Here is a 27,280-nt window from a genome sequence, read left to right as displayed (position 1 = left end):
TCATCCATTCCCAGTCTCGACTCGCTATGGTTCAATTGCCTCCCCATCCTCCAAATTCAGTGATCGAGAACACAATAGTGATCCAAGGTAATCAACGGGTCGCATTCATTTCATCATAGTAATTGGTTTTGTGATGGGCAGGTGCCCCAGAGTCTAGAAGACTTCCACTGGGGCTTCTAGGAAAGAGCCTCATTGTTTATTTGCCACTGTAAGCAAGAGGACAACCTATCTGAGAATGTGGCCAAACTGAAAGAGAATCCAGAGTTGGAGAGAGAAAAACTGGAGCTTGGTGTCATTGGTGTATCTGTAAGCCACACACTTGGACTTTCAGTTACATGAGCTGTGGAAGTCAAAGATGTGTTTGCCACACTGTTTCATCTTCCTGAGCACATGAGAAAATGACATTTCTTGGCATCCCTTGCAAGTAGGTTGGGTTTATGAGACTGATGTCTGTCTAAGAATAATGAGTAGAAGTGATGTAAACTACTTCCCAGCCCTCTCCAAAAAACATCCAATGAGATTGTCCAGTACTTCCCCATGACCCACCTTTGGTAGCAGCCGTGGAGATGTTCCAGAAAAAATAAAAGAATGTACTGTGATATTGGCCTGGCATGGTGGCTCAAGCCTGTAATCCCAGCACTTTGGAAGGCTGAGGTGGCCGGATCATTTAAGGTCAGGAGTTTGTGACCAGTTTGACAAACATGGTGAAACCCCGTCTCTACCAAAAATACAAAAAGTTAGCTGGGCATGGTGGTGGGTGCCTGTAATCTCAGCTACTCAGGAAGCTGAGGCAGGAGAATCGTTTGAACCCGGGAGGTGGAGGTTGCAGTGAATCGAGATTGTGCCACCATACTGCAGCCTGGGTGACAGAGCAAGACTCCGTCTCAAAAAAAAAAAAAAAGAAAAGAAAAAGAAAGAAACTGGGTGATGGGTGAGGTGGGTGAAAGAAGCAGTGTCAGGGAAGACCTCTTTGTGGGAATGACATTTGAACAGATACCTGATTTGCAAAGGCAAGCAAATAATGAAGCTATTGGGGAGAAAGAAAGAACGTTCCCATTAGATGAAATATCTAGTGCAATGGCCCTCAGGTAGGAAAGGGGTTGGCATATTGGAGAAACAGAAAAGGGGGCAATGTCATTAAAAAGCTTATTGACAGTGGGAGAATGAAAGAGCTACAAATGAAACGCAACAGACAATGGTGCCTTGGACCAGAGTGGTAGCAGCAGAGATGGGAGAGAAATAGGCAAGTTCATGATTTTTTTTTTAAGAAGCAGCAAAGACAAAACTTGTTTGTTGGTTGGAAATTAAGGAAAAGAAAAAGGGAGGAAATCAATGATGTTCCCCAAGTCTTTGGTTTTAGCAATAACATGGTGATGCCATTTAATCGGTTGTGAAGATGAGAAAAAAAAAACAGTCTGGAGAGGAAAACAATCAGCACTTCCATTTTTTGGACATGTTAAGTTTGATCTGCTTGTTAAAGATCCATGTGGAGATGTCAAAATAGGCATCAGAGCTTACAAGTCAGAGCTTAGTTCCTCTGCACCACAATGATGATCATGATTATGGCAAATAATATTAACTGAGTATGTATCATATGGCAGGCATTATGCTAGGAGCTTTACATAGATTATCTCATTTAATCTCACCACATCCCTGTAACTAGTGCCCCCAATTTACAGATGAAATTGAAGCTCATACTTCCTTGCCAACATTAACATGGCTACTAAATAAAGAAGTAGTACAGTTCTACCTTATATAGCATAAGACCTTGCTCTCTATAGGGGGCTTGAGGGGAAGAATATTATCTTCTCATGCTTTTGTTTTTGTTTGTTTTCGAGACAGGGTCTGGCTCTATTGCCCAAGTTGGAATGCAGTGGCACAATCTCAGCTCACTACAACCTCCGCCTCCCAGAATCAAGCCAACCTTCCACCTCAGCTGGAACTACAGGCACATACCACCATGCCCAGCTAATTTTTGTAATTTTTTAAAAATAGAGATGGGGTTTTACCACATTGCCCAGGCTGGTCTCAAACTCCTGGGCTCAAGTGATCCACCTGCCTTGGCCTCCCAAAGTGCTGGGACTATAGGCATGAGCCACTGCTCCCGGTGCATCTCATTCTTGATATCCTCAAAGCACTTAGCAAAATGCTTTGTACTTAGAAGATAATCAATCACTGTTGCTTGATTCCATTGCTCATGGGAAAAGACCAAATGACGTGATGCTAGGCCCAGACAGAGAAGGCATCCACTCTAATTCTTCTTTCTCTGCTCTTTCCATGTAACAGGGGGTTTCTGACCCATGGGCTCCCCTTCCTCTCTCACAACCACTTAAAGCACTATACAGAGGGATGTGTGCAGTGTATCATGACAAGATTTGGAGCATGAAATCACCAGAAACAAGGCATGGTGGGGGTCTCAGTACCCAGCTTTCATTCAGTATCTCATTTAGCCCATGGTTTTCTACTGGGTCTTTCAGGTTATTAGGGTAGTCTTTAGTGTATTAAAGCCAAAACTCATTCTGTGCCCTGCCCCCTCCTCAATTTAGGTAGCTTTCAAAACAAGCTGAAATCGTGAACCGGAAGATCTGAGATCCTGATTGAATCAGATTCAAGCAATTTAAACTGGGATTGGCTTTTCTATTTCTCTCTGGCCAAACATTTTAGGTCCATCTTCTACTTGATGAAATAGAAAAAGAAAAATCCAAAATACTCACTGTATATTCTACCTGCAATGTTAAGAGAAATGACGTTACTGAATTAAAGGTGAAGCCCCTCCTGCTTCTCTATGGAGGAGCATGAGGACTTGGTTTGGTAGTGGAAGCACAGCAGGTGGGGCTCATGCCGCTCCTCCTCTGGGCTGCTCTTTTCACCCTCCTTCCCAAAACTCACCCTTGCCAGTCCTTTAAGCCTCCGCTCCAATGACACCTGCTTCAGCACTCCTAGGATGGTCCACGTGCTCTTCCTCTGAGTTTCTATCCCCGTGCTCATTCCTCTCTTCATTTTTTTAAAAATAACAAGATGTACTATCAATGTTTCTCCCTCCCTCCTAGACTATGAGTTCCTCATGGGGCGGGAACATGCTTTACCTATTTTAGAAACCCCAGGGCTTAGCCCAGTTCCTGGCAGATCCAGCGAGGTTCAAATAAATAGCTCTTGAATTGAATGGTGAACAGAGTGGCATTGTGTTAGGCGAGGAAACAGTATCCTGTGGACATGGGAGACTTTGGTTCTAGTCCTGGCTTTGGGCCGGCTCCTTATGTGCTGCCGGGTAAGCTCCTTACCCTCCCTGGGTCTATTTGTTCATCAGCCAAAATAATGAGGCGGGACCAGCTCAGCTCTGGAGGCCTCATGGCACTGGCACTGAGCAATCTGTGTGTGCAGATGGGAAAGCAGCTGAGAATAATGCATTCACACGGGCTGGCTCTCGAAGGCCTTCACCATTAATCACAATTCTCCAGTCTGACAAAATCCCTCCCCAAATGATCTCAAAAGGATGCTGCACACAATGAAGGAGAAATAATCACCCCCAATTTCCTGAAAGAGAACTATGCTCTAATACCCACGAATTGTGTCAGTCTTTTTCTGGCCATGTGCATACACTGTGCTTCCCCTGGCTTCTCACTCCCAGCTTCACCAGGGTGGGGGTGGGCAGGGGACATGGCTGGGTACCCAGCAACAGTGGGTTTCTGCAGACAGCTAAATGGCATAGAGAATATTCTGCATGTTTTAATCTTCAGTTCTGGTTCCAAACTCAACTTGAAAACCAAAGTCCTAAGAGAAAGCTAATGGCTTTCTGCTGAAAGTTTTCTGCCAAGTGCAAATCTGAATAGACCCATGAAGAAAATCCTTTCCCACCGTTGCCATGACTCCAAGAGGTCCCCCGTACTATGGTCCCAAATTGTGGGAGGAGGTGAAAAACTGCATGTAATGCTTCCCTCCCAAAGCAGAGGCAAGGCAGCCGAGGGAGGAGAGAGGTACTGCCTATGAGGCCCCACTTTTCTAAATGCTTTCAAGGCAGAACTTCTGATGTGAGGTCCTGATGATGTCCAGTTAACTGCATTTCCCCCTCTCTCCAGGTGCCTCTTTACCCCTTCTCTTTAGTTCTCTGTCTTTTCTGAATCTAGCCTTCCCCTGTGGATTCCTGAATCCACAATCAATACAGAGCTCTTCCAGTGGAATAACAGTTTATACTTTCAAATACAGATGGCTGACAAATATTCCTAAATGTCTTAATGTATAAGAAGATACCCAGTCTCTTTGATTAAGTACACATCTGAAAGCCAAGAACCATGTCTGCCACTTCTTTTGAATGCTCAACATAGAAGCTTGTTAACAATATGAAGGGAACCAAAATTCCCTTCAAAGACAGTTGTTAAGTTAAAGACATTGAAAATGCAGGGGAACACTCTGCCTCAGCCTCTAACCACCTAATGGCAGGACACGAATCCTTCCTTCCTGGAGATGGCACTTCTCGGCCCAGAGAAGGCACCAAGCTGGCACCAGAGGAAACTGGGAACAGATTTTAGCATCTTCCCTCATTTTCCCGCCTTTTAAAACACCACAGTTGTTCTCTCTTTTGTCTTGTCACTATGTAGGATTTACAGCTCCGTTAAAATACTTTTAAAGCAAGGCCCTTAAGCTACTGCCTTGAGAAAGAAATGCTTTTGAACCGAGGCCTTTCCCATGTGATAGGTACAGCACATGTTAATAAACTTTTGCATGCTTTTCTTTTGTTAATCTGATTTTTGTTTTCAGAAAAGTGTCTCAGCTAAGAACTTAAAAAAAGGAAAAAAAAGTCTGTTTTCTCCCCTAAATACATGTGTCCAACATCAACAAACCAGGTCTTCAAGACATGCTCGTTTCCTAAGCTGACTTTGATAGGATGGGTGCTTTTACTCACAAAGACTGGTCCTCTCCTTACTTATCATTGCTGAAATCCATTTAACTGGGTTATTGTGTTTTCTTGCTTGTATAATAAAAGTGATTTTTTTCTACAGATACATTCATCGTTTTCAATAATTAGAAAGTCATTTACCTAAATTACCCTTATTAGAATCTTATTAGAATGCTGAACAGGAAATTGAAGTCCCTCCATATCTTATAGTCATAATATTTTACGATGTCTTCATTCTTATGGATCACAAAGCTCATGGTTTCTGTACCAAAGGAAGTGCTTTCTGGAACAGACAGAAGCAGTGGCTCTGCTTGTGATCCCAGTACTTTGGGAGCCCAAGGCAGGAGGCTTGCTTAAGGCCAGGGGTTTGAAGCCAGCCTGGGTAACATAGTGAGGCCCTGTCGCTACAAAACATTTAAAAATTAGCAGGTTGTCGTGTTGAGCACCTGTATTCCTAGCAACTTGGGAGGCGGAGATGGGTGGATCCCTTGAGCCAGGAGTTCAAAGTTAAAGTGAGCTATGATCACGCCACTACATTCCAGCCTGGGCAACAGAGCAAGACCCTATCTCTTTAAAAATAAATAAATAAATAAATAAATAGTGGTTTCTGATGAGATCTGATGGTATTATAAATGACAGTCTTTCCTATGCTTTCACGTGCTCACTCTTCTCTTGTCTGCTACCATGTAAGACATGCTTGCTTCCCCTTCCACCGTGATTGTAAGTTTCCTGAGGCTTCCCCAGCCATGCGGAACTCTGAGTCAACTAAACCTCTTTTCTTTATTAAAACAAACAAACAAAAAAAGAAGTAGTTTCTTATATGAGCTTTTCTTAATATCATTAGGAATAAAATTGTCCTGAACCTGAAAACTGAACTATAAACATGACTGAATACATTAATAGGAACTGAGGTTTTCTATATACATAGGAATATTATATCATTTTACCAAATTAAATGATGTAAAATGATAAAGGCTTCTGCAAAAAAACAGTATTATAAAATGCCATATAAGAAACTTGCTAGTCATTCAAATACTGCAGAGTAATTATCACTGTGAGAAGACTCTAACCTTTGGCTTTACAGTGTCTATACTTCATTCTATCATAATATTTTCCAAAGATAATGCATTTAAAATACAAAGCCAAAAGTTGCATTTCTGTTACATTTTTAATATTTACCCTTTGAAAGTCAAACAACAGACTGTATTTCTTTCTTATCAGAATATTTGGAGGCCAATATAAATACACCTGTGCTTATCTGTGTCTAGTTATTTATAATCTCTAGGAAACATGACATTTTTCCTTCTAGAATTGGTTTTTAAATCAGCAACCATGGTATCATGCATATATGATATGGGGTTGCTTTGACAGGAAAAAGGCAATATGTCATATTTCACTTGCTTAGACCTCATCCAATCATAACTGAAAAGATATTCAAAGAATTATAACCATAAGAATTACCAAACAACTGTCAACAAGGCGCCAAAAGAACACGAAGGAGACCCTGAGGGAGTTAGAGCTGAGGTTCATCTGTAAGCAGAAAACAGATGTAATATGTGGCTCAGGAAATTACAGGAGGCTAAAGTTGCCAGCACATGCCTGAAGCACAAGTATTATTTTTATGCACCAGTTTAGAAAACAATGAAGCAGAAAACAAAGCTTTGACCATTTGCTGAAAGGAACTTTCAAATGAGGTCAATTCTTTCACATTCCCATTGATGCCAATGAAAGCCAAAGTAGATAAGAGGTCCAGGATTAAAATAAAATTAAGCAAATACACAAAATCACTTTTCAAAAAGGAAACCTTTTATCAGCGTTTTTCATCCATGAAAGATTTGTTAGTTGTGAAATTTGTTCAGTGAAGCTCTCTTAAATGACTGCCCTTAAATGACTTTTGTGACCTTGATTACTCAACTTTTACTTAACTTTCTATAGATTCCAAGTTGGACTGAATGCGTTATTACATTTGCATAACAGCAGAGGTGTTGGATCTTCTGGCGTTAGATTCTGTAGGTCTTCTTTATTTATGCTGGGGACAACTCCTGGCTCTTTCCTCCTCTTGACTTATCATATCCCTGAGTTGGGCCACAGGCTCTGGGTATTCCTGCTGGTTCTGTCCATCTTTTCCCCTTGTAAACAGGCTCTGGGACCATCTACGACATATCATGGCTGCAGCAACAGACAAGAGCCATGCTGCTCAAACTTCAATGTGCCTAAAATCACAGAGGTAGGGGGTGTATTTAAAATGCAGATTATGATGCAGTAGGTTTGGGTGGGGCCCAAGAGTCTGCCAAGTGTCGCTGATGCTGCTGTTCTGCACACCTCACTTGAGTGACAAGGAACCAGGGTGTTTAATCAAGTTCTTGGGCCCCAGTCTCCTCTGGTGAGCCAACATGTCAAAGCAGCTCTTGGACAAACAGGCCGCCTTATCTATCCAGGTTACTATTTCCCATGAAACAGGTGATCATAAGAAAGATAAACTAAGGAATGTGAAGAGAATCAGGGAGTGAGGGAAAGGAAGGATGACATAAGATTTGGATGACATTATAGAGGAAGGGAGGTTGTGGTGAATATAATATTCTTGGGTACAATATGATTATATGATTATGATTGGGGATTATAATAATATATAGTAATAACCTGATTGAGGATTCTTGGTGAGAATATGAACAAAACCCTAACAAAAAAGGCACACGTGATTGACTGCCCAAAGAGTTCTGAACTACATTCCATCCAACATTTGCAGTTCTTTTCTGATGAGTAGGCATTACCCAAGCCAATCACATAACACTTTCTGGTGAAGAAGTGGTGGTTATGAATAATGTTTTGGAGTCTAACAAGAGGTCTGAATAATGATCTGCTGTTACCAGTGTTAGGCAAGTTACCAAAGCTCTCTGGACATAAATTTTCTCATCTGTCAAATGAGATATTAACAACTACAATGTAGTGATATGAATTAAATGAGAAATGTGATATGAAGTACTTAACACAAAGATTGGCACAAAGTAAACCGTCAATTCATATAAACTATTATAAATATTATTAAAAACAAAATACAGGTTCTACATACATGTATTGTTACAGTTCACTTTCAAGGTGATGATACCAGCAACAAGGAGATAAAAAACTAAGGCTCAAATAAACTTTATATGAAAGCTGCCCGAGTGCCTGGGTAATATCTGTAACATTGCTGTCTGGTGTGAAGTCTAATGCTAAACATCAAGCAGTCAATAAGTCAAAGAAATACCTGATATTTAATATTTTCAATCTCCTTTGACTTATCTTGTAGTTTAGTTTCCTTGGGAATCTGTGCTTAGAGGCAATATCAAAAGCATACTGAAGAAAATCCACCTAGTTCCCAATGTGTGCCTTCCTGCTTATTAATGGAATTGTAGTTAATAGAATGGCACACACCTCTGAGATTGTCTAGTCCACCCTGCTCTCCATGGCTTCGGATTATGTCACACTTCAAGAAATATTCTAGTAGATCTCTAACTCATAGACCATTTTATATCCATTATTGTCAATCTGAGAGTGGCTCCACATCTCCGATGCAGAAAAGGATATGATCTTGGTGATAACTGTTTCCTTTTGCATTCAAGGATAGAATATTTTTTGTTTATTTGTGGGTTCATAGATGATTTTTCAGACGTTCAAAGTTGCTCAATCTAGCTATATCCACAGTGAGGCTAAATACCCTGGATCTCTTGGGATGGTGGTAAACGATAGTAGCAGGATGCCTAAGGAAACACCTAGAGGGAACTCAACAATTATCCTAATTACAGTCTGAGGGTAGCTCTTTCAGTATCTAAGCTCTAAGCTCTGAAGAGACCTTCAGGTCAGGCACGCCAGTTTTCAAACTGTGTTCTACAGCAATTCACGATCAGTGATGCTTCAGATGGGAGGGAAGGCTGAACCGATGAGACTCTAGACACCCCCACCCAATCGGAGCAACTTCTTTATTGATTGATTGTTTTGTTTTTTTGCATCTCCCTCACCCCTTTTGGGAGACAAGGTCTCATTCCGTCATCCAGGCTGGTGTGCAGTGGTGTGATCATGGCTCACTGTAATCTTTAACTCTTTGGCTCAAGGGATCTTCCCATTTCAGCCTCCCAAGTAGCTAGTACTACAGGCATGCACAGCCACACCCTGCTAATTTTTAAATTTTTTTGTAGAGACAGTCTTGATATGTTGCCCATGCTGGCATTGAACTCCTGGGCTCAAGTAATCCTCCTGCCTTGGTCTCCCAAATCCCTGAGATTATAGGTGTGAGCCACTGTGCCTAGCACTTGTTATCTATTTATATGTTGGGATTCTGCTGATATTTTTCTTTTACCCACTGATGTGGAACTTTTATTCTTTCCAGGCATCTAAATCCTTTCATCTGATTTATCTGTGTATTTGTTATGATGAGATTTAGCTACAAGTAACCAAGACACAGGCTCATAGCGAATGAACAAGATATATGTTTGTTTCTCTTTTATATAAAAATCCAGATTATGGCTAGTATAATAGTGCCAGCTATATGAGAGCAGACAGCTTATCCTTGCATCCAAGCTGGAGCTGCAGCCATCACAACCATGTTCCGAGCATGTTATTAATAGAAAGAAGGGTGCACACCATCCTTTAAGAAGACACCCCCTATCCTCCACAGATGTTGCATTCTGTTTACATTTCATTGACTAGTACTTAGTTGTGTCGACTACATATACCTGCAAGTAGGTGAAGGGAAATGCAATCTTCCCTATTCTGGTGCCTCATGTCCAACTAAATATTGGGAATTCTATACATCTAGAAGCAGAGGGCAGATACTAAAGGACACAATCTATCTTCTGTTGCAATCTATCTTCAGCCCAGTCAACTGGTTGAAGGCTTGGAGTATCTGATTTTCTGCATAGGTCTTCCTAAAACTAGCAAATTAGAAGTGGATGTGAAGACATCTTGAAAAGTGACAGCTGAAACGGTAGTGGCTGCTGAATTACATGCAGCAGCTCCCAGCCATTTAGTGGGGGTGCAAATCAATATTTACAGTGCAACACTGACCTTGCTTATGGAGGAAAGGTTAAATTATGTTTGGCACATTCTGCTTGAGGCTGAAGGGACTAATACATTATGGAAAGATTCCCACTGACATAGGTAAAAGTTTTAAAAGACATTTAAAGTTGTATGCTTTATCAACCGAGAAATCTACTTGACACAGCACACCTCACTCCAGGTGGGCAGGTAATGACAGGTGTGGTCCTTCTGGGTCCCCAGTAGACACTTTAAGGTGGGGGTGGTGGTGAAAGGAAGCAGAAGGAAGGTGGCTCTCCTCTAGGTCCCTGCATCTTGAACAGAACCTGTATCTACTGAATGAATAAATAGACGAAGTTGGGGGCTCAAGACCCAGCTCTGCCTAAGGGCCTACAAGGGGACAAGGTTCTTGTAGGAATAGGAAGCAAGATCCATCTGTGGGGAGACGGAAAAGGTATCCAGACTAGCCTTGGTCCTGGAATACACCAGGAAATGGGTTTCAAGTTATAGTCCGCCATGAAGGAAGATTTTTGAAAGTCCAAGGATCAAGATTTCTAACTTGATTTTGTTTTCAAGTGCTTTTTTTAGTTTATATTTCATTCATTGTTAGGATATTTTTGCTGCATTTTATAACTGTTTCAAAGTATCTTCAAAAATTAGTCTAAGCCAGTCACAAAAGGACAAATATTGTATGATTCTACCTATATGAGGAAGCTAGAGTAGTCAAATTCATAGAGCAGAAAGTAGAATTGGTGGTTGCCAGGGGCTGGGAGGAGAGGGAAACGGGAAGTTGTTTAATGAGTTTGGAGTCTCAAGGTTACAAGATGAAGAGCTCTAAGGTCAGATAGTGTGGATGGCTGCACGACAATGTGAGCTGTGCAGTTAATGATGGCTAAAATGGTAAATTTTATATTACATATATTTACCCCAATTTTAAAAACTAGTCTAAATTTTAATTGCATACATTAGAGAACTGCATTTCATTCCAACTGTCACTATTTGAAAAAGTGTTTTAGTCATTGCCTTTAACAACTTTGCAAATACTATAAGTGGTTTTAAGCATTTCTTACTACTCGTTTACAATAGTCAGTGTTCCCACTGGGTCCTCAATGGAACTGAGGAGTTCCCACAGTGTTCTAGGTGCTGTTCCTAACTGACTCACCAAACCAATTTCAAATTGTTTGGTAAAACACTCTCACATATTCCCTCCGATGCCAAACCACTCACCAGCATATTTAAACAAGCTTGCCAAAGTTTGATAATTCAAAACTTAGTAATTATCAACCTAGTATCTACTGAAGGAAGGATTATAGAGCTTTCACCAAAATTCTCTGAAAGAGTGGTTCTCAAAGTGTGGCCCCTGGACCAGTAGCACCAGCAGCACCCAGGAATGTGTTAAAAGTGTGAATTCTCAGACACTATGCAGACCTCCTGAATCAGAGCCTCTGGGGGCTGGGCCCAGAGGTTTGTGTTTTCCCAAGTCTTCTAGAGGATTCCGATGCAGACTAAAGTGTGAGAACCACTACTCTAAGGAATCTACGGCTGCCAAATTGTTAAGAACCAGCACATTCGCTCGAAGGGAGAGGACGATCAGGAGGCCAATGTAAGTTTCTTTCTGGGGCTTCACACGTTTTTATAAGACTGATCCAAAACAAGTCAAAGGTTCACTTTGCCTGGTAGCGTTTCTGCAAATATCTGATCTGATTACAGCCCTCATCTTACACCCAGAAACATGACCAAAGCTCCCCACACTAACTTGCTGTTTTGTCTAAGGGGAGCAGCTGCTATACTCCCTTCTTTCTAATCTGTTGCCTCCCTGGTAATGACCAGGAAGAGAGGCTATTTCAAAACTGTGTCTCCCATAAAAATTGGGACTCCTGTTAACTCCCCTCTCTCTGCCTTCAAGGAAATGCAAAGAAGGCAGGGAGAGCACAGGCTGTGGCCAAAAACGATTTCCGCTGACTATGGTGACGGCAATTCTGCAGAAATAGCACTATGGTTTAGGACCAGATGATCTTACTTCAAGTCCAGCTTCTGTCTCTTAGTAGCTGTGTGACCCTGAACCTTTGCTTCCTCATCTGTAAAATGGGAGTGGCATGGTTTTTGTGAGAGTTTGAAAAGATGTAAGCAGAAGCTCTTTATGAGAAAGCAGCCCAATAGTGACAGCCCAAGTCTAGCTCGACCACTTATCAGCTACGTGTAACTTTAGGCAAGTCTCTTCATTTTTAAAATAGGGATGTTGGCTGGGCGTGGTGGCTCACACCTTTAATCACAGCTTTGGGAGAGAGGTGGGTGGATCACCTGAGGTCAGGAGTTTGGGATCAGCCTGGCCAACATGGTGAAACCCTGTCTCTACTAAAAATAGAAAAATTAGCTTGGTGTGGAGGTGCACACCTGTAATCCCAGCTACTTGGGGGCTGAGGCAGGAGAATCGTTTGAACCTGGGAGGCGGAGGTTGCAGTGAGCCAAGATGTGCCACTGCACTCCTGCCTGGGCAACAGAGAAGACTTCATCTCAAAAAATAATAATAATAAATAAATAAATAAATAAATAAATAAATAATAAATAAATAAATAAAAATAAAATAGGGATGTTAACTCATCCTCCATCTGGGAGGCTTAAATGAGATAATATAAATAAACGGCATAACATACTTGCTAACACATAATAAAAAAATTCACAAATGTTTAATAGTAGTACTAATAAAGCTTATAGCTATATAACTATCAGGTATCCCTAGTATAATTTTAGAATACAAAAAGAAAAGCTGATAATACAAAAGTATGTGCAGCAGATTCACATATTTTAATAACAAACAAGATGCAGGCTATTTAGATCATTTGTTTATTGTGAACAAGATAAAATAATTACCTTCCAGGAAAAGTTTCAAACACAAGAAGTTAATCTATTCCAAAGCTGAAAGAGCCTCAAACTCCCTTTTTGATCAGGAGGTCAGTTTTTTATTTCTCTCAACGTAGTTCAGATACAATAAAGATAATATTAATTAGTATTCATGTAATAGTAAACACTCTTTTCAAACTAATTTCATATCTATCATTTGAGAGAAAATACAAGAAAGTTGCCTGAAATACAGGAAGATATATTTTTAGAAGTCTACATGACCTTGTGCTAAAGAGGATGTAAAACCATTCCCACCACCATAACCTGCCTTTGCTGACTTGAAGGACCATAAAACTACTTGTTGGCAACTATTAAGTGGGTAAATTACATGAATTCTGACAAATCCTTGTAGATTAGTTGTCATAGTATAGCTAAATGTTTCAAGAGATGGCGTTAATCTGTTTTGACAAATTTTGCTCTCTGCAGAGTAACAGATTCATAAGGACTTTAAACTGATTTAACAAGAGCATAGAATGAAAGAGTTGGAAGATTTGAACCGAGACTGCCTGTGACAGAGGTATCTCCTCCATATTTAAAAAAATGTTCAAAAAGCATCACATTGCAGTCTCCTTTGGTAGTGCTTGAATCAAACAATCTCAATAGACAGGAGCTTACTTGTATTTCTGACTCACAAACAAAACTACTTTCCCAAAGATAGTCTACTACATTTTCCCCTGTATTTCAACCCCTTCTAATACCAAACAATGCTCAGGCTCCATGGGCAACCTCAACTTGTAAACTCAGAGATTTTTAACCAGATAACTACCAAGCCACACAATGAGTGACACACAGACCATGCTTTGAGAGAAACATTTACTTAGATGATTTGGTATAGAAAAACAACCATTCATTCATTCAAAAGATATATGTTTTAAGCACCAACTATGACAATGGATAAGGCATATAATTTATTAATCCTTTCTTTTTTCATGTATTCTCTTTTTGCAATTTAAAAAAGTGAGATATAATTAACATTCCATCAGATTAAACCTTTTAAAATGTATAATTCAGTGGTTTTTAGTATGATCACGTGGTTTTGCAACCATCACCACTATCTCAATCCAGCACATCTTCATCACCTCCAAAAGAAAACACAGACCTGGCGGGGCGCGGTGGCTCACGCCTGTAATCCTAGCACTTTGGGAGGCCAAGGCGTGCGGATCACGAGGTCAGGAGATCGAGACCATCCTGGCTAACACAGTGAAACTCCATCTCTACTAAAAATACAAAAAATTAGCTGGGCATGGTGGCAGGCGCCTGTAGTCCCAGCTACTTGGGAGGCTGAGGCAGGAGAATGGCATGAACCTGGGAGGCGGAGCTTGCAGTTTGCCAAGATCGCGCCACTGCATTCCAGCCTGGGTGACAGAGCGAGACTCTGTCTCATTAAAAAACAAAGAAGAAGAAGAAGAAAAAAGAAATCACAGACCTGTTAGCAGTCACTCTCATTCTTCTATCTTTCACCCCAGCAAAAACTAATCTACTTTCTGTCTCTATGGCATTCTTCATTCTTGTTATTTTTGAGCACCTACTTGGCACCAGGCACCACTTTAGGCCCTGGGGGAGAGACTGGGAAATAAAATAGGCTATGAGTCTCCCCTAGTGGAGTTTTTATTCTAGTGAGTGCCTACATTTCACAAAATGAAAAACATTACATATTTAGAAATATAGAAATATATGCAAGAAAAAGAATATGCTTAATCTCGCAAACAAAAAAATACATACATACACAGGACCATGAAAATATGCCAAACAGAGTCAATCATCTTTCTTATCAAAAGACTTGGAAGCAAACCAACATGTGGAATTTTCCCCTTTCTTTCCTTCTCCTGGTCCACTGGAAGGGTAGTAAGGATAAAACTAAATAGTTAAAGAGAAAAAGACAAGTGATGCATGGCTGGAACCAAGGGCAAATGGGACAGTTAGCTCCAGAAGAATCAAAAGGTATCTTCTCATCTTGCATTCACATGCCTTATGCCACAAACCACCATCTGAGCCCAATCACTGGCTGAAGACCTCAGATTTAACACCAAAATAATAAATTTCTGACAAAGGCAAAACCGTCATCCAAAATAGCCGGTTACAACCAAAACTTCTGAGCCCCAGTCAATGATACCTTTATTTTAGGCAGAACAGGATAATGCAATTTCGCTTTTAATTTTTGGAAGAAAGAATATGTGTAAATCTTAGAAGCTCACTGTAACAGGCTTTGCAGGCTTTGACCTCTTGGATGTGAAATGTCCTGATCAGCTCACACTTCAAAATTTTTGCTGAAGTTCAGACAATCACTGCTCCAAAGTGACCAATCCCTGCTTTTCTGTTATAAACTTGCTGTAATCCCTAAGAGAGACAGTACAAAAAGTACATGGATATTGCCATATCTTTATACATAAATACTTCCCAATTTTATAAATTCAAACATAGGTCTACAGCTAAAAGCAAATGAAGAAAGAGAATTAGTGATTAAAGTGATTCTGTGAAACATCTTCTTTGTTTGGCTCTAGTAAGCCATAAGGCCAAAGTGTTTTGTGTAACTAGAGTAACCTTATAATTTATCATCCAAATGAAATACTCTTGAGAGTGAAAGTAGGCATCATTAACAATTATGCTGAGAGAGCAGACATAAACCTGGACAGTGCCAGACAAATGGGGATAGATGGATGGTCACCCTATGAACGAACATAATGCCCTCTCTAACAGAGAACGGCCTCTTCAGTCTGCCCCAGATCCTAGAGTCTAGAGGAGAGATCAGACACTGCAGTATTACATAGTAGAAAATGCTAACTATTACAAAAAGAGAATCACTTATGATTGTTGTTTAATATTCCCCGGGTAAGGTCAAGTAAGCTTGAATTCTAAAAGCTTTTTAAAACCAAATCTCAAAACGCTGTACAAAGCAGTGTACAGTGAGGACAGGTCTCAAATGAGTAAATGTGAGTATAATAGGTCAAAAGAAGTTGTTAGACAGCGTTTGTGGGGGTGTGTGCACGAGTGCAGACACGCATGCACACACTTGAGGGTAAGTGGAGAGGCACATGAGTGTGGGCACGCATAGGAGGGTAAGTGGAGAGGCACACAGGTGTGGGCACGCATGCACACACGTGAGGATAAGTGGAGAGGCACATGAGTGTGGGCACACATGCACACACTTGAGGGTAAGTGGAGAGGCACATGAGTGTGGGCACACATATGAGGGTAAGTGGAGAGGCACATGAGTGCGGGCACACATGCACACACATGAGGGTAAGTGGAGAGGCACATGAGTGTGGATACATGCACACATGAGGGTAAGTGGAGAGGCACACGAGTGTGGGCACACATGCACACACATGAGGGTAAGTGGAGAGGCACACGGGTGTGGGCACACACGAGGGTAAGTGGAGAGGCACACGAGTGTGGGCACACACGAGGGTAAGTGGAGAGGCACACGAGTGTGGGCACACATGCACACACATGAGGGTAAGTGGAGAGGCACACGGGTGTGGGCACACACATGAGGGTAAGTGGAGAGGCACATGAATGTGGGCACACATGCACACATGAGGGCAAGAGGAGAGACACACCAGTGTGGGCACACATGCACACACATGAGGGTAAGTGGAGAGGCATGACAAGGAAGGAAGAGGTTGGAATAATTTCATTCTTTTATAAGAATTAATGAGAAATTCTTAAACACGCCAATTCGGTTATGACTCACACAAAAACAATAGTTCACAACTACAAAACATAAAACAGAATGATTTGGGGAGTAAAAACAAGAGTTATAACCTTTCTCCTGCCCTTTAAAAATATTTCAATAAATCAAAGCTGTAACTAGTTTTTGCCAAACAGCTCATATTTACATAGAATTTTACCCCTGTAGAGAATTTTTCTCTGGAACAATGTTTCTGCACTTGAATGATGGTACTAATCTCCTTTACAGTAGAAAAAAAAAACTATCTCAGGCCTCCCCAGAGCAAACTAAAAAGAAATTATGTGTAAGATTACAAATACCTTATGTTTCAAGCTCTTATATAGCTATAAAATCAATATAAATTTATAATTGATAATACAAACAAACCTACAAAGCCAATAATCTGCCATGCAACATATTGTTGAAATTAGCTTTTCACACCATAGCCTGGTTCTTCCAAGATTGGCCTCCCTATTCTATGGCATATCGTGTGATGACTCAATGCTCCAGCCACTTTCTTCTATTCAAACTCTACATGCAGCTTTTATTGTCACAAATATTAGCTTATGTTGTCATTTGGTCTTGGCTGTAAGGCATCATTTATAATTAGATTCACCTGTGCCCTTTGAGCTGCTGACTATTAAGGAAAAGCCATTTGATGCCAGGCACTAACAGCCACATGTCATTGTAGACACTGAAACCTCACAGCAGCATTTGTGGTCACCCAGAGAGTCCAGAACATGCTTACATTACATTTGTTTTTAAATCATCAAACTGAATTTCACTAGTTGTAAGTTCCATGAGGTCACGGATGTGGGATTGTTTTATTGACTGTGGTATTCCCAACACTTAGGAGAATACCTGTACATAGTAAGCAATCAACCTGTATTTATCCAATGAATTAATGATTGAATGAATGGATGGAAAATTCTCAAAGACAACTCATGTAAACATAAGAAATACATCCCTGGTCCCCAGTCTCCTAGAACCTGAAGGAAGAATATAGGCAGAGTCCTGCCAACAGGCTTAACAAGTGAATATACACACAAAAAGAATCCACTCTCATACTCACTAGATTTTATACCCAAATCACTCTGAAAAGAGCACTAGTATGCAAGCAAATACTGTTCTTCCTCAAGAATATCAGTGCAGCCAAAGAGGGCTCCTTGCCCTCTGTCCATTAGCAGAAAATTGCTTTTGATAACCAAACCCAACTATGGCAAATGGTGGTGCAATGGAGCAACAGAGAAGGTAGAGGGGCAAGAAGGGAACTAGAATATGTGACATTAGCACCTACTGCAGGCCAGCAGGCATGGTGATAGGAACTTGATATCTGCTGCCTAGTTTGAACTTCACAAGAACTTTACGAGGTAGGCTTTATTGTGCCACCTACATTTTACAGAGAAAGAAATTGATGCTCAGAGAAGTTAAACAAGGTTGACACAGTGAGTGAGGGAGCTAGCTTTTTTTTTTTTTTTTTTTTGAAACGGAGTCTTGCTCTGTCGCCCAGGCTGGAGTGCAGTGGCGCGATCTCGGCTCACTGCAAGCTCCGCCTCCCAGGTTCACGCCATTCTCCTGCCTCAGCCTCCCGAGTAGCTGGGACTACAGGCACCCACCACCACGCTCAGCTAATTTTTTTGTATTTTTAGTAGAGACAGGGTTTCACCCTGTTAGCCAGGATGGTCTCAACCTCCTGACCTTGTGATCCGCATGCCTCGGCCTCCCAAAGTGCTGGGATTACAGATGTGAGCCACCGCGCCCGGCCGGGAGCTGGCTTTTTAACCTTGCCCTGTCCAGTTAAAGCCTGTACACTATTCTCAGGCCATGCTGCTTACTAAAAGAAGTGACACATGGCAATAAGAGGGCAAGAAAGTGGGTAACAAAAAGGCAGATGAAGACATTTCCTGTCCTGCAGGTAAATGGATACATTAAAAAATACAATCATATTGTCCCATTTATTTCTAAGAGATACAGCAGAAGTTCTTTTAAAGAAACCCCCGATGAGGAAAGAGAAGCAGTCCAGGGAGGGAGCCAAGATGGCCGAATAGGAACAGCTCCAGTCTACAGCTCCCGGTGTGAGTGACACAGAAGACGGGTGTTTTCTGCATTTCCATCTGAGGTACCGGGTTCTTCTCACTAGGGAGTGCCAGACAGTGGGCGCAGGACAGTGGGTGCAGTGCACCGTGCGCGAACCGAAGCAGGGCGAGGCATTGCCTCACTCGGGAAGCGCAAGGGGTCAGGGAGTTCCCTTTCCTAGTCAAAGAAAGGTGTGACAGACGGCACCTGGAAAATCAGGTCACTCCCGCCCTAATACTGCGCTTTTCTGACGGGCTTAAAAAATGGCATACCAGATTATATCCCGCACCTGGCTCAGAGGGTCCTACGTCCACGGAGTCTTGCTGATTGCTAGCACAGCAGTCTGAAATCAAACTGCAAGGCAGCAGCGAGGCTGGGGGAGGGGTGCCCGCCATTGCCAAGGCTTGCTTAGGTAAACAAAGCAGCCAGGAAGCTTGAACTGGGTGGAGCCCACCACAGCCCAAAGAGGCCTGCCTGCCTCTGTAGGCTCCACCTCTGGGGGCAGGGCACAGACAAACAAAAAGACAGCAGTAACAACTGCAGACTTAAATGTCCCTGTCTGACAGCTCTGAAGAGAGCAGTGGTTCTCCCAGCACGCAGCTGGAGATCTGAGAACGGGCAGACTGCCTCCTCAAGTGGGTCCCTGACCTCTGACCCCTGAGCAGCCTAACTGGGAGGCACCCCCAAGTAGAGGCAGACTGACACCTCACACGGCCGCGTGCTCCTCTGAGACAAAACTTCCAGAGGAACCATCAGGCAGTAGCATTCACGGTTCATGAAAATTCGCTGTTCTGCAGCCTCCGCTGCTGATACCCAGGCAAACAGGGTCTGGAGTGGACCTCTGGCAAACGCCAACAGACCTGCAGCTGAGGGTCCTGTCTGTTAGAAGGAAAACTAACAAACAGAAAGGACATCCACACCAAAAACCCATCTGTACATCACCATCATCAAAGACCAAAAGTAGATAAAACCACAAAGATGGGGAAAAAACAGAACAGAAAAACTGGAAACTCCAAAAATCAGAGTGCCTCCCCTCCTCCAAAGGAACGCATTTCCTCACCAGCAACGGAACAAAGCTGGACGGAGAATGAATTTGACAAGTTGGGAGAAGAAGGCTTCAGACGATCAAACTACTCCGAGCTACAGGAGGAAATTCAAACCAAAGGTAAAGAAGTTAAAAACTTTGAAAAAAATTTAGATGAATGTATAACTAGAATAACCAATACAGAGAAGTGCTTAAAGGAGCTGATGGAGCTGAAAGCCAAGGCTTGAGAACTACATGAAGAATGCAGAAGCCTCAGGAGCCGATGCGATCAACTGGAAGAAAGGGTATCAGTGATGGAAGAAGAAATGAATGAAATGAAGCGAGGAAGGAAGTTTAGAGAAAAAAGAATAAAAAAGCCTCCAAGAAATATGGGACTATGTGAAAAGACCAAATCTACATCTGATTGGTGTACCTGAAAGTGACGGGGAGAATGGAACCAAGTTGGAAAACACTCTGCAGGATATTATCCAGGAGAACTTCCCCAATCTAGCAAGGCAGGCCAACATTCAGATTCAGGAAATAGAGAGAATGCCACAAAGATACTTCTCCAGAAGAGCAACTCCAAGACACATAATTGTCAGATTCACCAAAGTTGAAATGAAAGAAAAAATGTTAAGGGCAGCCAGAGAGAAGGGTCAGGTTACCCACAAAGGGAAGCCCATCAGACTAACAGCTGATCTCTCAGCAGAAACTCTATAAGCCAGAAGAGAGTGGGGGCCAATATTCAACATTCTTAAAGAAAAGAATTTTCAACCCAGAATTTCATATCCAGCCAAACTGAGCTTCATAAGTGAAGGAGAAATAAAATACTTTACAGACAAGCAAATGCTGAGAGATTTTTGTCACCACCAGGCCTGCCCTAAAAGAGCTCCTGAAGGAAGCACTAAACATGGAAAGGAACAACCGCTACCAGCCACTGCAAAATCATGCCAAATTGTAAAGATCATCAAGGCTAGGAAGAAACTGCATCAACTAACGAGCAAAATAACCAGCTAACATCATAATGACAGGATCAAATTCACATATAACAATATTAACTTTAAATGTAAATGGACTAAATGCTTCAATTAAAAGACACAGACTGGCAAATTGGATAAAGAGTCAAGACCCATCAGTGTGCTGTATTCAGGAAACCCATCTCACGTGCAGAGACACACATAGGCTCAAAATAAAAGGATGGAGGAAGATCTACCAAGCAAATGGAAAACAAAAAAAGGCAGGAGTTGCAATCCTAGTCTCTGATAAAACAGACTTTAAACCAACAAAGATCAAAAGAGACAAAGGCGGCCATTACATAATGGTAAAGGGATCAATTCAACAAGAAGAGATAACTATCCTAAATATATATGCACCCAATACAGGAGCACCCAGATTCATAAAGCAAGTCCTGAGTGACCGACAAAGAGACTTAGACTCCCAAACAATAATAATGGGACACTTTAACACCCCACTGTCAACATTAGACAGATCAATGAGACAGAAAGTTAAAAAGGATACCCAAGAATTGAACTCAGCTCTGCACCAAGCAGACCTAATAGACATCTACAGAACTCTCCACCCCAAATCAACAGAATATACATTCTTTTCAGCACCACACCACACCTATTCCAAAATTGGCCACACAGTTGGAAGTAAAGCTCTCCTCAGCAAATATAAAAGAACAGAAATTATAACAAACTGTCTCTCAGACCACAGTGCAATCAAACTAGAACTCAGGATTAAGAAGCTCACTCAAAACCGCTCAACTACATGGAAACTGAACAACCTGCTCCTGAATGACTACTGGGTACATAACGAAATGAAGGCGGAAATAAAGATGTTCTTTGAAACCAACGAGAATAAAGACACAACATACCAGAATCTCTGGGACACATTCAAAGCAGTGTGTAGAGGGAAATTTATAGCATTAAATGCCCACAAGAGAAAGCAGGAAAGATCTAAAATTGATTCTAACATCACAATTAAAAGAACTAGAAAAGCAAGAGCAAATACATTCAAAAGCTAGCAGAAGGCAAGAAATAACTAAAATCAGAGCAGAATTGAAGGAAATAGAGACACAAAAAACCCTTAAAAAATTAATGAATCCAGGAGCTGGTTTTTTGAAAAGATCAACAAAATTGATAGACCTCTAGCAAGACTAATAAAGAAGAAAAGAGAGAAGAATCAAATAGACGCAATATAAAATGATAAAGGGGACATCACCACTGATCCCACAGAAATACAAACTACCATCAGAGAATACTACAAACACCTCTACACAAATAAACTAGAAAATCTAGAAGAAATGGATAAATTCCTCAACACATACACCCTCCCAAGACTAAACCAGGAAGAAGTTGAATCTCTGAATAGACCAATAACAGGCTCTGAAATTGTGGCAATAATCAATAGCCTACCAACCAAAAACAGTCCAGGACCAGATGGATTCACAGCCAAGTTCTACCAGAGGTACAAGGAAGAACTGGTACCATTCCTTCTGAAACTATTCCCATCAATAGAAAACGAAGGAATCTTCCCTAACTCATTTTATGAGGCCAGCATCATCTTGATACCAAAGCCAGGCAGAGACACAACCAAAAAAGAGAATTTTAGACCAATATCCTTCATGAACATTGATGCAAAAATCCTCAATAAAATACTGGCAAACCAAATCCAGCAGAACATCAAAAAGCTTATCCACCATGATCAAGTGGGCTTCATCCCTGGGATGCAAGGCTGGTTCAACAAATGCAAATCAATGAATGTAATCCAGCATATAAACAGAACCAAAGACAAAAACCACAAGATTATCTCAACAGATGCAGAAAAGGCCTTTGACAAAATTCAACAACGCTTCATGCTAAAAACTCTCAATAAATTAGGTATTGATGGGACGTATCTCAAAATAATAAGAGCTATCTATGACAAACCCACAGCCAATATCATACTGAATGGGAAAAAACTGGAAGCATTCCCTTTGAAAACTGGCACAAGACAGGGATGCCCTCTCTCACCACTTCTATTCAACATAGTGTTGGAAGTTCTAACCAGGGCAATTAGGCAGGAGAAGGAAATAAAGGGTATTCAATTAGGAAAAGAGGAAGTCAAATTGTCCCTGTTTGCAGATGACATGATTTTATATCTAGAAAACCCCATTGTTTCAGCCCAAAATCTCCTTAAGCTGATGAGCAACTTCAGCAAAGTCTCAGGATACAAAATCAATGTACAAAAATCACAAGCATTCTTATACACTAATAACAGACAAACAGAGAGCCAAATCATGAGTGAACTCCCATTCACAATTGCTTCAAAGAGATAAAATACCTAGGAATCCAACTTACAAGGTACGTGAAGGACCTCTTCAAGGAGAACTACAAACCACTGCTCAATGAAATAAAAGAGGATACAAACAAATGGAAGAACATTCCATGCTCATGGGTTGGAAGAATCAATATCGTGAAAATGGCCATACTGCCCAAGGTAATTTATAGATTCAATGCCATCCCCATCAAGCTACCAATGACTTTCTTCACAGAATTGGAAAAAACTACTTTAAAGTTCATATGGAACCAAAAAAGAGCCCGCATCGCCAAGTCAATCCTAAGCCAAAAGAACAAAGCTGGAGGCATCACGCTACCTGACTTCAAACTATACTACAAGGCTACAGTAACCAAAACAGCATGGTACTGGTACCAAAACAGAGATATAGATCAATGGAACAGAATAGAGCCCTCAGAAATAACGCCGCATATCTACAACTATCTGATCTTTGACAAACCTGACAAAAACAAGAAATGGGGAAAGGATTCCCTATTTAATAAATGGTGCTGGGAAAACTGGCTAGCCATATGTAGAAAGCTGAAACTGGATCCCTTCCTTACATCTTATACAAAAATTAATTCAAGATGGATTAAAGACTTACATGTTAGACCTAAAACCATAAAAACCCTAGAAGAAAACCTAGGCATTATCATTCAGGACATAGGCATGGGCAAGGACTTCATGTCTAAAACACCAAAACCAATGGCAACAAAAGCCAGGATTGAGGAATGGGATCTAATTAAACTAAAGAGCTTCTGCACAGCAAAAGAAACTACCATCAGAGTGAACAGGCAACCTACAGAATGGGAGAAAAATTTCGCAACCTACTCATCTGACAAAGGGCTAATATCCAGAATCTACAATGAACTCAAACAAATTTACAAGAAAAAAAAAAACCATCAAAAAGTAGGTGAAGGATATGAACAGACACTTCTCAAAAGAAGACATCTATGCAGCCAAAAGACACATGAAAAAATGCTCATCATCACTGGCCATCAGAGAAATGCAAATCAAAACCACAATGAGATACCATCTCACACCAGTTAGAATGGTGATCATTAAAAAGTCAGGAAACAACAGGTACTGGACAGGATGTGGAGAAATAGGAACACTTTTTTTTTTTTTTTTTTTTTGAGACAGAGTCTCGCTAATAGGAACACTTTTACACTGTTGGTGGGACTGTAAACTAGTTCAACCATTGTGGAAGTCAGTGTGGCGATTCCTCAGAGATCTAGAACTAGAAATACCATTTGACCCAGCCATCCCATTACTGGGTATATACCCAAAGGACTATAAATCATGCTGCTATAAAGACACATGCACATGTATGTTTATTGCGGCACTATTCACAATAGCAAAGACTTGGAACCAACCCAAATGTCCAACAACGATAGACTGGATTAAGAAAATGTGGCACATATACACCATGGAATACTATGCAGCCATAAAAAATGATGAGTTCATGTCCTTTGTAGGGATATGGATGAAACTGGAAATCATTATTCTCAGTAAACTATCGCAAGGACAAAAAAACAAACACCGCATGTTCTCACTCATAGGTGGGAATTGAACAATGAGAACACATGGACACAAGAAGGGGAACATCACACACCGGGGACTGTTGTGGGGTGGGGGGAGGGGGGAGGGATTGCATTAGGAGATATAGCTAATGCTAAATGACGAGTTAATGGGTGCAGCACACCAACATGGCACATGGATACATATGTAACAAACCTGCACATTGTGCACATGTACCCTAAAACTTAAAGTATAATAATAATAAAATAAAATGAAATAAACCCCCATAATTCTGGCCAGAATTGTATTTTCTTCACAAATGTGAAGTTCAGCCTTTAGTTCATCTGTTATTACCTCTTTGTGTTGAAAGAAGAGAAGCAGCAGTGTATTAGTCTGTTCTCACACTGCCAATAAAGACATACCCAAGACTGGGTAATACATAAAGGAAAGAGGTTTAATTGACTCTCAGCTCACATGGCTGAGAAGGCCTCACGGTCATGGCAGAAGATGAAGGAAGAGCAAAGGGATGTCTTATATGGTGGCAGGCAAGAGAGCTTGTGCAGGGGAACTCCCCTTTATCAAACCATCAGATCTTGTGAGACTTATTCACTATCAGGAGAACAGCATGGGAAGGACCCACCCCCATGATTCAATTACCTCCCACCAGTTCCCTCCCATGACACATGGGAATTATGGGAACTACAATTAAATATGAGATTTGGGTGGGGACACAGACAAACCATATCAAGCAGCATCTACCATTACTGCTAGGACTGGCAGATTAGCACATTTACAGTTTTTTTTAATTCAAGCTTCCTCTAACTTTCAAAGCTAAGCTTTACCCTATGCACTTTGAATAACACACCGTAGTACTCATTCATAAATAAAACCACATATTTTCTTACATTTTCCCCAACTACTTTGTATTAACTTTTGACTTACTAAAGTAAAATATTAATGGGCAAAGCCAGTCCATTTGGGCCAATAAATGGCTGATGGGAGGTAGGACTAACTAGTGTTCAGATCCAGCTGTGGCTCCAGAGTCAGATTACTTGGGCTGGAATCTCAGGGTTGTCTTACTGGCTGTTTGTCAGGTTTCTTAGGTTGTTTAAGCCTCAGTTTCCTTATCTATAAAATGGGAGATATTACCAGTACCTCTCTCAGAGGGTCTTTGTGAAATCATGCATGTAAAGCACTTAGCTCAGTGCCTATCACATAATAACAGCAAAATAAATGCCAGTTATTATTAGATTATGCCTAGAAAATATTAGCACTAACAAGGTGGCACAGGATGGAAACAAGCCACATCTACTGTTTTTACATTACTCTGATCACAATAGATTATCACATTTACTTAATTGGAAGTGCATGATACTGTAAAATATTCTATAGCTAGTTCTTTTTATATGCAGTGGTACTCCCCCGAGAACACTTAGTCCCATATTTGGCAAAGAAATCACAGAATCTTCTTAATTACAATGATGAACACTGTTGGCTGCAAACTCAGTCGTAACAAATAGAAGTGTTTACTAAGGTGGAAATGGCCACAGTGATAAACTAATGCACCCACACCAGATTAGGTACATCTTAATCCATCTGGTTTACTATTTATTTGATTGAAAGGAATTTTTGAGTCTATACCATCATCAAATTAATCAAAAGGAAAGGGGGAGTAGGTGAAGCAGCAGACCTATAACCAATATTCACTGTTGTTACCCAGATATGAAAAGGGCTAAAAGGAAAATTCAAAGACAAGAATGATGGTAGACTGAGGAAGGAAGAGGGACCACTGCTTGGATAAGCCTTATTGAAGGCACTTGCTCCCCAAAAAAACAGTATTTATGACATGCTACTTCAACATAAAAGAGGGCACAAAGGAACATCTGTAAATACTGTTGCCATTAAGAGGCCACCCTTTGAGTCCCCTTCTCCCTCCAAATGGTGATAAAGTCTTAGAGGGTAATTATATGCAATTATCTAAAGCAAACTGAATTAAAGGGCACCCATACTGAGAACTTGGTTTTGCTCACATTCCTATCAAGTACACTTTCTCAACTTTGAGCCCTAATTTTCTGATGTTTCCCTCAACCTCTGTCCCTCCTCTATAGTAGGTGTGGCTTTTTTCCACGCTGTGCCATCTTGTTAGCTTTACTATTTTCTAGACATAATCTAATAACCACCACTGGTATTTAATTATCTCTTATTATGTTCAAGTAGGTGATATCTAACATGGTACATAATCTGCTTTTAACCTAAAACATCAGTTTAACCAATAACTGTGTGCTGTATATGTGACAGACTGGGCTAGGCACTATAATCAATACAAAAACAAATTAGATGTCAATTCTACTTATTCATTAACATGATTTTTAAATGCTCACACTGATTCCTTCTGGGCATTGTACTTGGGAATGGGGTGGGGAGAAGATGCTAAATAAAAGAATCATAAGACTGTGAAAGTTTTCAGGATCAAAATGGAGTCACTTATGTTTAAGAACCTGACAAATAGAGCCAGGGGAGGGCATGAAGGGAGGGTTTTCATGTGCAAATGCCTAATAAAAAGAGCTATCATAAAAGACCCTGAAAAAACACAACTTTGCACAAAGGCCATACACAAAATCCTTCTGCAAGGACATCTGCCCAGCAACTTCCCATCAGCCTTGGACTGGTGCTACCCTTGTTACTGATCCTTGTAGCCAAGAATAGTTATCTCAAAATGATTATGTAATTATCTTACATTTCCTTTAAAAACCTTTATTTCCTTTAGCTCCATGAATATGCACAGTTTACTATGGCACATGTATTCCCATTGCAATGCCTAATACCAAATAAACATTTTCTTTTAGAGTCCACCTCTCTGTTT

General features: G+C 40.9%; 1 protein-coding gene across 4 annotated transcripts in view; it reads right to left on the bottom strand.

Moving 5' to 3' along the window:
* Nucleotides 1-27,280, bottom strand: part of APBA1 (amyloid beta precursor protein binding family A member 1) — a 265,234-nt gene that overhangs the window by 168,025 nt on the left and 69,929 nt on the right. Inside the window, exon 1 of one of the 4 annotated variants that reach the window (XM_055272324.2) lies at nucleotides 15,004-15,149. The exons of the other annotated variants lie outside the window; for them this stretch is intronic. The gene's annotated coding sequence lies outside the window, so the exon portion shown is untranslated. Of the gene's footprint in view, nucleotides 1-15,003; nucleotides 15,150-27,280 lie in introns of those variants that run through there. 4 annotated transcript variants of the gene reach the window in all.

The sequence above is a fragment of the Symphalangus syndactylus genome, chromosome 3 (assembly GCF_028878055.3).
Source record: "Symphalangus syndactylus isolate Jambi chromosome 3, NHGRI_mSymSyn1-v2.1_pri, whole genome shotgun sequence".
Taxonomy (NCBI): Eukaryota; Metazoa; Chordata; class Mammalia; order Primates; family Hylobatidae; genus Symphalangus; species Symphalangus syndactylus.
The sequence above is the reverse complement of the archived record's forward strand: the minus strand, read 5'-3'. Positions and strand labels throughout refer to the sequence as shown.